This window comes from Equus przewalskii, chromosome 6, assembly GCF_037783145.1.
Source record: "Equus przewalskii isolate Varuska chromosome 6, EquPr2, whole genome shotgun sequence".
In the NCBI taxonomy this organism is placed as follows: Eukaryota; Metazoa; Chordata; class Mammalia; order Perissodactyla; family Equidae; genus Equus; species Equus przewalskii.
This window is the reverse complement of record NC_091836.1, coordinates 28,134,886-28,147,154: the sequence shown is the minus strand read 5'-3', so window position 1 is coordinate 28,147,154 and position 12,269 is coordinate 28,134,886. Positions and strand designations below refer to the sequence as shown.

Here is a 12,269-nt window from a genome sequence, read left to right as displayed (position 1 = left end):
AGCCTGGCCCTGAGCTAACATCTGTGTCCATATTGCTCTACTTTATACGTGGGACGCCTGCCACAGCATGGCTTGCCAAGCGGTGCCATGTCCGCGCCTGGGATCTGAACCCGCGAAACCCGGGCTGCCGAGACACAGAACATGTGTGCTTAACTGCTGCACCATTGGGCTGGCCCCTGTAGTACCACTTTTTGAAAGGTTATTTTTCCTCAATTTAATTGCTTTCACCTTTTTGTCAAAATCAGTTGGGGATCTCTGTGTAATTCTGGGTTTTCTATCCTGTTCCATTGATCTGTATGTCTGTCCCCCTGCTGATATTGCATGGTCCTGATTACTGTAGCTATATGGTAAACCTCAAAAGTGAGTAGACTGATTCTTCCTGTTTTATTCTTTTTCAAAATTGTTTTGGGGGAGAATTGAAATCTTTACTGTGTTGTCTCCTGGTCCATGAATGTGGTATGTCTTTCCATTTATTTAGACCTTTGATTTCTTTCTTTTTTTCTTTCTTTTTCCTTCTTCTTCTCCCCAAAGCCCCCCAGTACATAGTTGTATATTCTAGTTGCAGGTCCTCCTGGGTGTGCTGTGTGGGACGCCGCCTCAGCATGGCCTGATGAGTGGTGCCATGTCCTCGCCCAGGATCCGAATCGGCGAAACCCTGGGCCACTGAAGCGGAACACTCGAACTCAACCCCTCAGCCATGGGGCCGGCCCCGAGACCTTTGTTTCTTTCATCAGTCTTGTGTAGTTTTCAGCATACAAGTCCCGTGCATATTTTGTTACATTTACAGGTCAGTAATTTTTTGAGTGATTGTAAATAGTATTGTATTTTTAATTTTGATGTCTGCATGTGCATTGCTAGTATATAGAAATACAATCGATTTTTTTGGTATGTTTATCTTGTATCCTGTGACATCGCTAAACTCATTTATTAGTTCCAGGGTTTTTTTCTTTTTTATGGATTCCTTGGGACTTTCTACATAGATAATCAGGTCACCTGCTAATAGGGACGCTTTATTTCTTTCTTTCTGATCTTATTCTTTTATTTCCTTTTCTTGCCTTGTTGCACTGGCTAGCTCTTCCAGCACTGCGTTGAATCTCTGTTCTCACGAGTAGAGATCCTTGCCTAGTTCCCAGTTTTAAGGAGAAAGCATTCAGTCTTCTGTGATTAAGTATAATGTCAGATGTAGGTTTTTTATAGATGTTCTTTATCAAGTTGAGGAAGTTCTCCTCTATTCCTACTTTTCCGAGAGGTGTTTTTTTAATCATTAATGAATATTGAATTTTATCAGGTTCTTTTTCTGCATTGATTGATATGATCACCTGACTTTTCTTTTTCAGCTTGTTAATATGGTAGATTACATTGATCAATTTTCAATCATTGAACCAGCTTTGCCCCTCTAGAATATACCCCATTTGTGGTATAGCGTATAATTCATTTTATATATTACTGAATCCTATTTGCTAATATTTTGTTAAGGGTGTTACATCTCTATTCTTACATCTATGTTGGTCTACAGTTTTCTACGGTTTTTGGTGTGTGTGAGGAAGATTGTCACAGAGCTAACATCTATGCCAGTCTTCCTCTATTTTGTATGTCGGATGCCGCCACAGCATGGCTTGATGAGCAATGTGTAGGTCCGCGCCCAGGATCTGAACCCACAAACCTTGGGCTGCTGAAGTAGAGCATGCGAACTTAACCACTATGCCACTGAGGTGGCCCCAACAGTTTTCTATTTTTTGTATGGTTTTTGTCTGGTTTTAGTAGCAGGGTAACACTAGCTTCAAAAAATAATTGGGAAGTATTCCCCTCTAATCCATTTTCTGGAAGAGATTGTATATTAGTGGTATTAATTCTTCTTTAAACATTTGTTGGAATTCTCCAGTGAAGCCATCTGGGCCTAGAGATTTCTTTCTTAGGAGTTTTAAAATTATGGATTCAATTTTCTTAGTAGTTGCAGGGCCATTCAAATGAAATTCTACTTCATATTGGGTGAGTAGTGGTAGTTTGTGTTTTTCAAGGAATCGGTGCATTCTAAGTTGTCAAATTTATGTGTATAGAGTTGTTCATAGTACTCAATATCCTTTTCATGCAGAATCTGCAGTGGTATCTCCTGTTTCATTCCTGATGTTGGTAATTTGTGATTGCTCTGTTTTTATTTGACAGTCTTGCTAGAGGTTTATCACTTTTATTGACTTTTTCAAAGCGTTTGCTCATCGTTTCATTGATTTTGTCTATTATTTTTCTCTTTTTATTGTTATTCATTTCTTCTCCTATAGGTATTATTTCCTTCCTTCTTCTTGTTTTAGTTTTATTTTGCTTTCCTTTTTCTAGATTCTTGAGGTGTGAGCTTAGACTATTGATTTTAGACTTTTCCTCTTTACTAAGGTATGCATTTTAGTGTTATAAATCCCGCCCTCCCCAATACTGCTTTGGGTGCATCTCACAGATGTTTATATATTGTATTTTCATTTTCATTCAGTTCAATGTACTTGTAAACTTTGCCTTGAGGCTCCTTTTATTATTTAGAAGTGTTGTTTTGTTTCCAAGTGTTTGGCGATTTTCCTGTTATCTTTCTTTTGTTGATTTCTATTTTGATTCCATTGTTGTTGGAAAGCGCACTCTGTATGATTTCAATTTTCTTAAATTATGTTCTGTTTGATTCTGTTAATTTTGTCTTATGGCCTAGGATATGGTCTATCTTGGTCTATATTCTGTGAGCAGTGGAAAAAAAATGCATTTTCTGTTGTTGTTGGGTGGAATGTTCTATAAATGTATATTCACATTGCTTTACCCTCTCCCATTTATAATAAATTGTCTTAAATATTTTCTTTGTATACACGTAGAACCACATAAGACAGTGTTATAATTTTTGCTTCGAGCTAAAGCATAATTTAGAAAACTCAAGAGAAAAAGGAAAGCCTACTGGGTCTACTCATGTTTTTACTTATCATATTCTTTCTTCCTTCCTTCCTTCCTTTTCCTTCTTCATCATTTCCTTTCTGTTTAGAGAACTTCTTTTAGCCATTCTTTTAGGGTAGTTCTGCTGGTGAGAAATTCTCTTAGTTTTCCTTCATCTGAGAATGTCTTGATTTCCCCTTCATTCCTGAAGGATGGCTTTGCTGCCTATAGGATTCTGGGTTACAATTCTTTTGGCACTTGAAAAATATTGTGCCACTTCCTTCTGGCCTCTGTAGTTTTTGATGAGAATTCTGCTTTAATTTAAATGGTTTTACCCTATAGATAAAATGTCATTTTTTTTTTTTAGATGCTTTCAAGAATTTTTCTTTGTCTTTAGTTTTCAGAAATTTAACTATGATGTGTCTGCATGGATTTCTTTGAGTTTATCCTGTTTGGGAATCACTCAGCTTCTTAAATCTGTAGGTTGATATCTCTTGCTAAATTTGGGAAGATTTTAGCCATTATTTCTTCCAGTACTTTTCAGCCCTGTCCTCTTTCTGCTTTCCTTCTGGGACTCCAATGACATAAACTTTAGATCTTTTGTTATAGTCCCACAGGTCTCTGAGGCTCTTTTCATTTTTTGTTTTAATCTATTTTCTCTGTTATCCATAATAGATGATTTCAAATTTCTATCTTCCAGTTCACTGATTCTTTCCTTTGTCCTTCCATTCTACTATTGAGCCTATCCACTGAACTTTTTATTTTGGTTATTGTATTTCTCTGTTGAAAATTTCCATTTGGGGCTGGCCTGGTGGTGCAGTGGTCAAGTTTTACATGTTCCGCTTTGGCGGCCCAGGGTTCCCCGGTTCGGATCCCGGGTGTGGACATGGCACCACTTGGCAAGCCATGCTGTGGTAGGCATCTCACATATAAAGTAGAGGAAGATGGGCATGGGTGTTAGCTCAGGGCCAGTCTTCCTCAGCAAAAAAGAGGAGGATTGGCAGCAGATGTTAGCTCAGGCCTAATCTTCCTCAAAAAAAAAATTCCATTTGGTTATTTTTTTATATCTTCTATTTCTTTATTGAAACTTTTTATTTTTCACTTGTTTCATGTGTGTTTGTAATTGCTTACTGAAGCTTTTAAAAATTTTTTTGCTGATCAAGTTTCACCCTAAGATAACATTTGTTGCCAATCTTCCTCTTTTTTTTGGCTTGAGGAAGATTCTCCCTAAGCTAACATCTGTGCCAATCTTCCTCCATTTTCTATATGGGTTGCTGCCACAGCATCATCACTGCCAAGGGGTGTAGGTCCACCCCTGGGAAGTGAACCCAGGCTGCCAAAGCAGAGCACACTGAACTTAACCACTAGGCCATGGGCCAGCCCCCACAGAAGCATTTTTGTTATGGCTACTTTAAAATATTTGTCCGATAATTCTAGCATCTCTATCATCTTGGTGTTGGCGTTTATTGATTATATCTTTTCATTTGGTTTGAGATCACCCTGGTTCTTGATATAACAAGTGATTTTCAATTGAAACCTAGCTATCTTCACATTATAAGATTCCGGCTCTTATTTAAACCTTCTGTTTCTCTGTTACTGCCACGTGGAGGTAGAAGTCCAGGTGCCCCACTCAGCCTTTGTTGACATCTGATTTAGGCGGTGGGGAGAGGCTCCTTGTTACTGCTGAGTGGGGATGGGATTTCCATATCCCCACACGGTCTTCATCAACACCACGGTGTGTATGGCCTTGTTACCAGTGGGCAATGGTGAAAGTCCTGACTCTCCAGTACACCTCCTCTAGCACAGAAGGGGAGGGGCACCTCGTTGCTGCTGGGTGGAGTGGAAGTCCAGGCCCCTCGTGTCATCTCCACTGACATTGCATGCTGCTGGTGGTTGAGGGGTTGTTGCTGGCTGGTGGGATGAAAGTCTCAGCTTCCTACCCGGTCTTCTCTGGCAGAACCCCAGCAGGGGCGTTGGAGCACCTTGTTATAGTCTTGCAAGGGTGGAAGTCTAGTTTTCCCACTCAGCTTTTGCTGGCATAAGTGTGTGTGGGACTATAGTTTTTTCTGTGGTATTTGGAGTAGAGCAGTTATTGTCTAAAAGGCTTTTGTTGTTGTTTTGTCTGTAGCCATTTGTGTTTCTAGATTGTCAGTTTCTTCATCTCCAAGTCTGGGTTAGATAAGGCAAAAAGAAAAACTAGAGAACTCACTACAGTATCAATCCTTGGGTCCTGAGCTCTCTAGCAAGTCTGTCTTCTCTTCATCTTTCATAGTCTTCTCACGTTTGTTTTATGTATAATGCCCAGGGTTTTCAGTTGTACTTGGTGAGAAGAATAGAGAGAAGTACATCTATATCTACTCTATCTTTGCAGAATCAAAAATCCCCATGTTATATTTTTTAGCAGCTTGTGATATAATTCACATGCTATACAATTCACCCATTTAAAGTATACAATTCAGTGATTTTTAGTGTATTTGCACAGTTGTGCAATCATCACTACAACTGATTTTAGAACATTTTCGTGACCTCCAAAAGAAACTCCATACTCTCAGATGTTACTGCCCATCTCCACCCTGCTTACTCTTCCAGGTCTAGGTAATCAGTAAACTGCTTTCTGTCTCTGTAGATTTGCCTTTCCTGGACATCTCATTTAAATGGACTCATACAGTATATAGTCCTTTGTAACTGGCTTCTTTCACTTAGCATAATATTCTCAAGGTTTATCCATGTCATAACATATATCAATACTTAATTACTTTTTATTACTGAATAATATCCCATTGTATGGCCATCCCACATTTTATTTGTGCATTCATCAGTTGATGGACATTTGGGTTGTTTATACCTTTTGGTTATTGTGAATAATGCTACCACGAACGTTTCTTTGCAATTTTTTTTGGACATACACTTTAATTTCTCTTGCATATGTACCTACAAGTGGAATTACTAGATCGTATGATAACTGTGTTTAACCATTTGATGAATTGCCAGACTGTTTTGCAAAATGACTGCACCATTTTACATTCCCACCAGCAATGCATGAGGGTTGCAATTTCTCCACATCCTTACAAATACTTGTAATTATCTGTTTTTTTTATTATAACCATCCTAGTGGGTGTGAAATTGATCCACACTATGGTTTGATTTGCATTTCCCTCATGACTAAAGAGGTTGAGCATCTTTTCATATGCTTATTTGCCAAGTGTATATTTTCTTTGAAGAACTGTCTATTTGTATCCTTTGCCCATTTTTAAGTTGGATTATTTGTCTTTTTATTATTGACTTGTGATAGCTCTTTGTATATTCTATATACAAGTCCCTTATTAGATATATGATTTGCAAAGATTTTCTTCTATTCTGTGGGTGTCTTTGTCTTTTCTTGATGGTGTCCTTTGAAGCACAAAAGTTTTTCATTGTAATAATGTCTAATTTATCTTTCTTTTTCTTCTGTTGTTTATGCTAACTAAGAAACCATTGTCTAAAGAGAACAGTTCAGTGGGTACCAGGGGGAAGGGGTTTAGGGGTTGGGCACAAAGGGTGAAGGGGCACACTTACATGGTGACTGACAAACAATAATGTACAACTGAAATTTCACAATGTTGTAAACTATTATGACCTCAATAAAAAAGAAAAGAAACCATTGTCTAATCCAAGGTCATGAGGATTTATTCCTGTATTTCTTCTAAGAGTTTTATAGTTTTAGCTCTTTCAGTTCGGTCTTGGATTCATTTTGAGTTAATTTTTGTATGTAGTCTGAGGTAGTAATCTGACTTTATTCACGGTGGATATCCAGTTGTTCCCATACCATTTGTTGAAAGGATTGTTCTTTCTTCATTGAATTGTCTTGTCACCCTGTTGAAGATCAATTGGCTGTAGATGTGAGGGTCTGTCTCTGGACTGTCAACTTGATTCCATTGATCTATATGTTCCCTATTATATTTTAAGCTCCTTTATAAAGATGCTTTATTTATCTTCATATTCCTGGCATACGTTAGGGTCTGGATAAAGTAGGTAAATCTAAGTAATGTCTGTTGAACTGAATAGAAAGCAGGAGTGTTTGCCGGGAGTCTGGTGAAGGACGAGAGGCAGAGCAATGAGGCCGCAACAGCTGAGCATCAGCTGCGTGAAATGCAGCAGCACAGCGCCTGGCAAGTGCTGGCCAGTCTGAGAAGTCAGCCTGACTTCCTCAGGTCGAGTGAGGGCCTGGCAGGGGACAAGGGGGCAGTGCCAGCTGTTTTCTTCCTGCGTGAGTGATGGTTATGAGAGAGAGAGTAGATATAAGAGGGTTCACCCGTGAGAGGACAGAGACATGTGTTTATGTGTGTGTTAAAAGGAGAGTGTGTGCAGGGAAATGTTTCTCCCAGTCACCAGAGAGAGCCAAGAGAGGTCTGGGTGACACATGTTTTTCCTACAGTGGTTTTGACCTGTTGTTGCTAAACAGTTGCTGTGAACATCCACGGGACAGACACAACAGGCCAAGCCTTGGCCGGACACACACACACAGCTCCCACCCCCAGGTGCAGGCCCCTTTGCTGGGAAGAGCTGATGGTATAACAATACCTAGCGTCTCTGTTGCTTCCTGGGTTTCTCGGAGGCTTTCACGCATTGCCCGTTCTCTGCTCCTCTGTGGGCCTTGAGAAAAGTACCTCACGGAGATGCAGCTTCATCGTGTCTGTAACAGAGACGTGAAATGCTTGCCCTCTACTTTTTAACTTATGGGCTTTTGCAGAACTTTGACATCCAGTCTTAAAGGGAGAACAAAAGGGTTGGGGAAGGGGAATTGGTAGGGGAGGAGAGCTGAGCCCGAGCAGAAGGGAAAGAATGGGAGCAACCACATGTAAGGAGCCTCCGGTGACTCCCAGACTGGGCCCAGGTCATGTTATTATTTTTGGTGGAGGCCCAGACAGCCTTCTTGCAAAGCAATAATATCAAGAGTCTCAGGAGAAAGCAACTGTAATGATTTTCATTGATCAGGCCTTTAAACTCACTCATTGCGTTTTAGGGAGATCAAGTCAGAGGTGGGAATAGATTCAGGCAGCGAGAGGCCTAGGATGTGAGCTCAGAACTTAGCTCTCTTCAGCCTGTTCCAGCGGAGAGTGGGCATGACCTGGGCACTGAGCGTTGTGCGGACATCAAAGTCAGTTTTCCCTCCACACAATTCAGATGTGCTTGTTAATTTTATCCCCTCTGGGCTGTAGAGATGGGCTGCAGGCCTGAAGTCCCGGCATCCCAGAGGCTGGAATGGATCAGAGGAACCTGAGCTCACCATCTCCTGCCTCCTCTGGGGAGGCTGGTGGCTTTCTCAGACCAATTTCTTCCTCCCTCCATGATGATATGCAGAGGCTTTTACAATGTTCTCCCAATTAAGCCTCTGCTGTGGGGAAGACATTTCAAACACCTGGTCCCTTCTTCTCCACCTCCCTGTCCTCTTGTTGGTACTTGGTTTCTGGGTCACTGGCCCTAGTGATGCCATCATACGTGTCTGCAGTGACTTCTGCCTTTCACTGTCCCTATACGGAGCAGCTCCTCCAGGCAAACTTGCGTCCTGAGGCACAGGGAAGAGGGTCACTGGTCTTTATGCCACACAGCAAATTGGTAAGGCCACTAGGACCAGAACTCAGGGGTCTGGGTGCCCAGTTTGTACTTTTTCCAGTACACCTCATTCCCTAAATAGAGCAAGTGCTTAAGCAACCCCTGCCCATTTTGTCCTACTATTCTTTCCCTTCACCTCCCCACCCCTGGTGTCTAACAGGGATTTCTAAGAATTGTGAGTGGATGGCTGGAGAGAGCCACCTGTGCAAACCATTTCTTAGGGACCTGAAATTTAAAGTCAGGCTTCTCTCCTTGGAAGGGCTCCCACTGGCAAAATCTGGGACAATCGGAGCATTGAAAAGAACAATGAGTACTACTGATGGTAAAACATTGAACAAATAGACATCCATCAGAGTATGGTGATAGACAGATAGATAAGCAAATAGATAAATAAATACAATTTTGGAGTTGAGTATGAGATGAGAGAGAGAGAGAAACTCATTTACCATCACTGGAGGTAGCTATTGAACCAATTCTTTAAAAAAATTTTTTTTATTGTAGTCTAAATAGTTTACAACATTGTGAAAATTCAGTTGCACATTAACATTTGTCAAAAACCATATAAATTTTCCCCTGCACCCCTTGTGTCCACCCTCCACCCCCCTTTTCCCTGGTAACCACTAAATTATTCTCTTTGTCCGTAAGTTTGTTAATATTCCACATATGAATGAAATCATATGGTGTTTGTCTTTCTCTCTCTGGCTTATTTCACTTAACATGATGCCCTCAAGGTCCATCCATGTGGTTGCAAATGGAATGATTATGTCTTTTTTATGGCTGAGTAGTATTCCATTGTATATATATTCCACATCTTTATCCAATCATCAGTTGTTGGACAGTTAAGTTGCTTCCACATCTTGGCCATTGTGAATAATGCTGCAAGGAACATAGGGTAGCATAAGTCTCTTTGTGTTGTTGTTTTCAAGTTCTTTGGATAAATACCCAGTAGTGGGATTGCTGGGTCATATGGTAATTCTATTTTTAATTTTTTGAGAAATATCCATACTGTTTTCCAAAGTGGCCGCACCAGTTTGCATTCCCACCAGCAGTGGATGAGGATTCTCTTTCTCAACAACCCCTCCAACATTTGCTATTTTTTGTCTTAGTGATTATAGCCATTTTAACGGGTGTAAGATGATATCTTAGTGTAGTTTTGACTTGCATCTCCCTGATGATTAGTGATGTTGAGCATCTTTTCATGTGCCTATTGGCCATCTGTATGTCTTCTTTGGAAAAATGTCTGTTCATATCTTCTGCCCACTTTTTGATTAGGTTGTTTATTTTTTTGTAGTTCATTTGTGTGAGTTCTTTATATATTATAGAGTTAACCCCTTATCAGATATATGATTTGCAAATATTTTCTCCCAGTTGGTGGATTGTTTTTTCATTTTGATCTTGGTTTCCTTTGCTTTCCAGAAGCTCTTTAGTCTGATGAAGTCCCACTTGTTTATTTTTTCTTTTGTTTCCCTTGTCTGAGTGGACATCATATTTGTAAAGATCCTTTTAAGGCTGAGGTCAAAGAGCATACTGCCTATATTTTCTTCCAGAAGTTTTATGGTTTCAGGTCTTACCTTCAAGTCTTTGATCCATTTTAAGTCATTTTTGCGTATGGAGAAAGACAATGATCTACTTTCATTCTTTTGCATGTGGCTGTCCAGTTTTCCCAGCACCATTTATTGAAGAGGCTTTCCTTTCTCCATTGTATGTTCTTGGCTCCTTTGTTGAAGATTAGTTGTCTGTAGATGTGTGGTTTTGTTTCTGGGCTTTCAGTTCTGTTCCATTGATCTGTGTGCCTGTTTTTGTACCAGTACCATGGTACATATCACATATCACAAAGCTATGTTTTGAAGTCAAGGATTGCAGTGCCACCAGCTTTGTTCTTATTTCTCAGGATTGCTTTGGCTATTCGGGGTATTTGTTGCCCCATAGGAATTTTAAGATTCTTTGCTCTATTTCTGTGAAGAATGTCATTGGGATTCTGATTGGAATTGCATTGAATCTGTAGATTGCTTTAGGTAGTATGGACATTTTAACTATGTTTATTCTTCCAATCCATGTACATGGAATATCTTTCCATTTCTTTATGTCCTTATTGATTTTTTTCAGTAATGTCTTATGGTTTTCCTTGTATAGGTCTTTCACTTCCTTGGTTAAATTTATTCCTAGATATTTTGTTCTTTTGGTTGCGATTGTAAATGGGGTTGTATTCTTGAATTCTTGTTCTGTTAGTTCATTATTAAAGTATAGAAATGCCCCTGATTTTTGTACATTGACTTTGTATCCTGCAACTTTGCTGTAGTTGATTATTTCTAATAGTTTTCTGATGGATTCTGTAGGATTTTCTATATGTAAAATCATGTTGTCTGCAAAGAGTGAGAGTTTCACTTCTTCATTGCCTATTTGGATTCCTTTTATTTCTTTTTCTTGCCTAATTGCTCTGGCCAAAACCTCCAGTACTGTGTTGAATAAGAGAGGTGAGAGTGGGCACCCTTTTCTTGTTCCTGTTCTCAGAGGGATGGCCTTCAGTTTTTCCCCATTGAGTATGATGTTGGCAGTGGGTTTGTCGTATATGGCCTTTATTATGTTGAGCTATTTTCCTTCTATACCCATTTTATTGAGAGCTTTTATCATGAATGGGTGTTGGATCTTGTCAAATAAACCAATTCTTTATTCAGGAAATTAGTAATTAAAAAGAAGGAATTAAGCATTTCCTCAGCCTTTTTAGGAGGAATTGTAGTTAATTCCTGTTGATGAGGGAAAACTCTTCTTTGTGAAGAACACTAGCCAATGACTATAGAAAGAATGATAGAATTAGAAAAATTGTGGCTGGCCTTGTGGCTGAGTGGTTAAGTTTGTGCACTCTGCTTTGGTGGCCTGGGGTTTGCTGGTTTGGATCCTGGGCATGGACCTATACACTGCTCATCAAGCCATGCTGTGGCAGCTTCCCACATAGAAGAACTAGAATGACTTACAACTAGGATATACAACTATGTACTGGGGCTTTGGGGAGGAAAAAAAAAAGAGGAAGATTGGCAACAGATGTTAGCTCAGGGCCAATCTTCCTCACCCAAAAGCGTAAAAAAAACCCACATCATTTTGCAATGTTCAAAGAAATAACTGACTCAGGCAAAGATCATCAAAAAATGTTAACTTCATCAGGTGCTAATGTTGAAGAACAAGATATTCCAGGGAGTCAAGGTATTGTCCCACAGATTACTTGGGGATTGTAAAAAGGCAAAATGAACCTTTTCAAAGGCCAGATCTGGCAGGGGCCACCTTAACCAAGTGATAAAAACTAGTGGGACAACCTGGTATTACGTGTCTTCTGACGTGATGAAACATGAAGTTGACAGCATCGCCTATGAAGTTGTGTTAATTGTCCATTGGCTTATGTATTAGTCTGCTGGGACTGCCATAACAGAATACTATAGACTGGGCAGCTTAAACAGCAGAAATTTATTTCTTACAGTTGTGGAGGCTGGAAGTCCAAGATCAAGGTGCCAGCTGATTTGGTCTTTGGTGAGAGCTCTCCTCCTGGCTTGGAGATGGCCACATTCTTGCTGTATCCTCACACTGGTGAGGAAAGAAAGAGAACCATCTCTCTCCTCTTTTTCTTCTTATAATGCCCTGCCCTTATGACCTCATTCAATTTTAATTACTTCCTAAAGATCCTATCTCCAAATACAATCACATTAGGGGTTAGGGCTTCAATATATGAATGGGTGGGGGGCACACAATCTATTCCATTGCAGTAGGAAACAAAATACATCCAAACTTAG

At 39.9% G+C, this 12,269-nt stretch overlaps 1 long non-coding RNA gene across 1 annotated transcript in view; it reads left to right on the top strand.

The window, feature by feature from the left end:
* LOC103546850 (uncharacterized) overlaps positions 1–12,269 on the top strand; it is a 70,303-nt gene that overhangs the window by 37,456 nt on the left and 20,578 nt on the right. The window contains exon 3 of the long non-coding RNA XR_011540893.1: positions 560–787. This is a non-coding gene — a long non-coding RNA (uncharacterized lncRNA). The remainder of the gene's footprint in view (positions 1–559; positions 788–12,269) is intronic.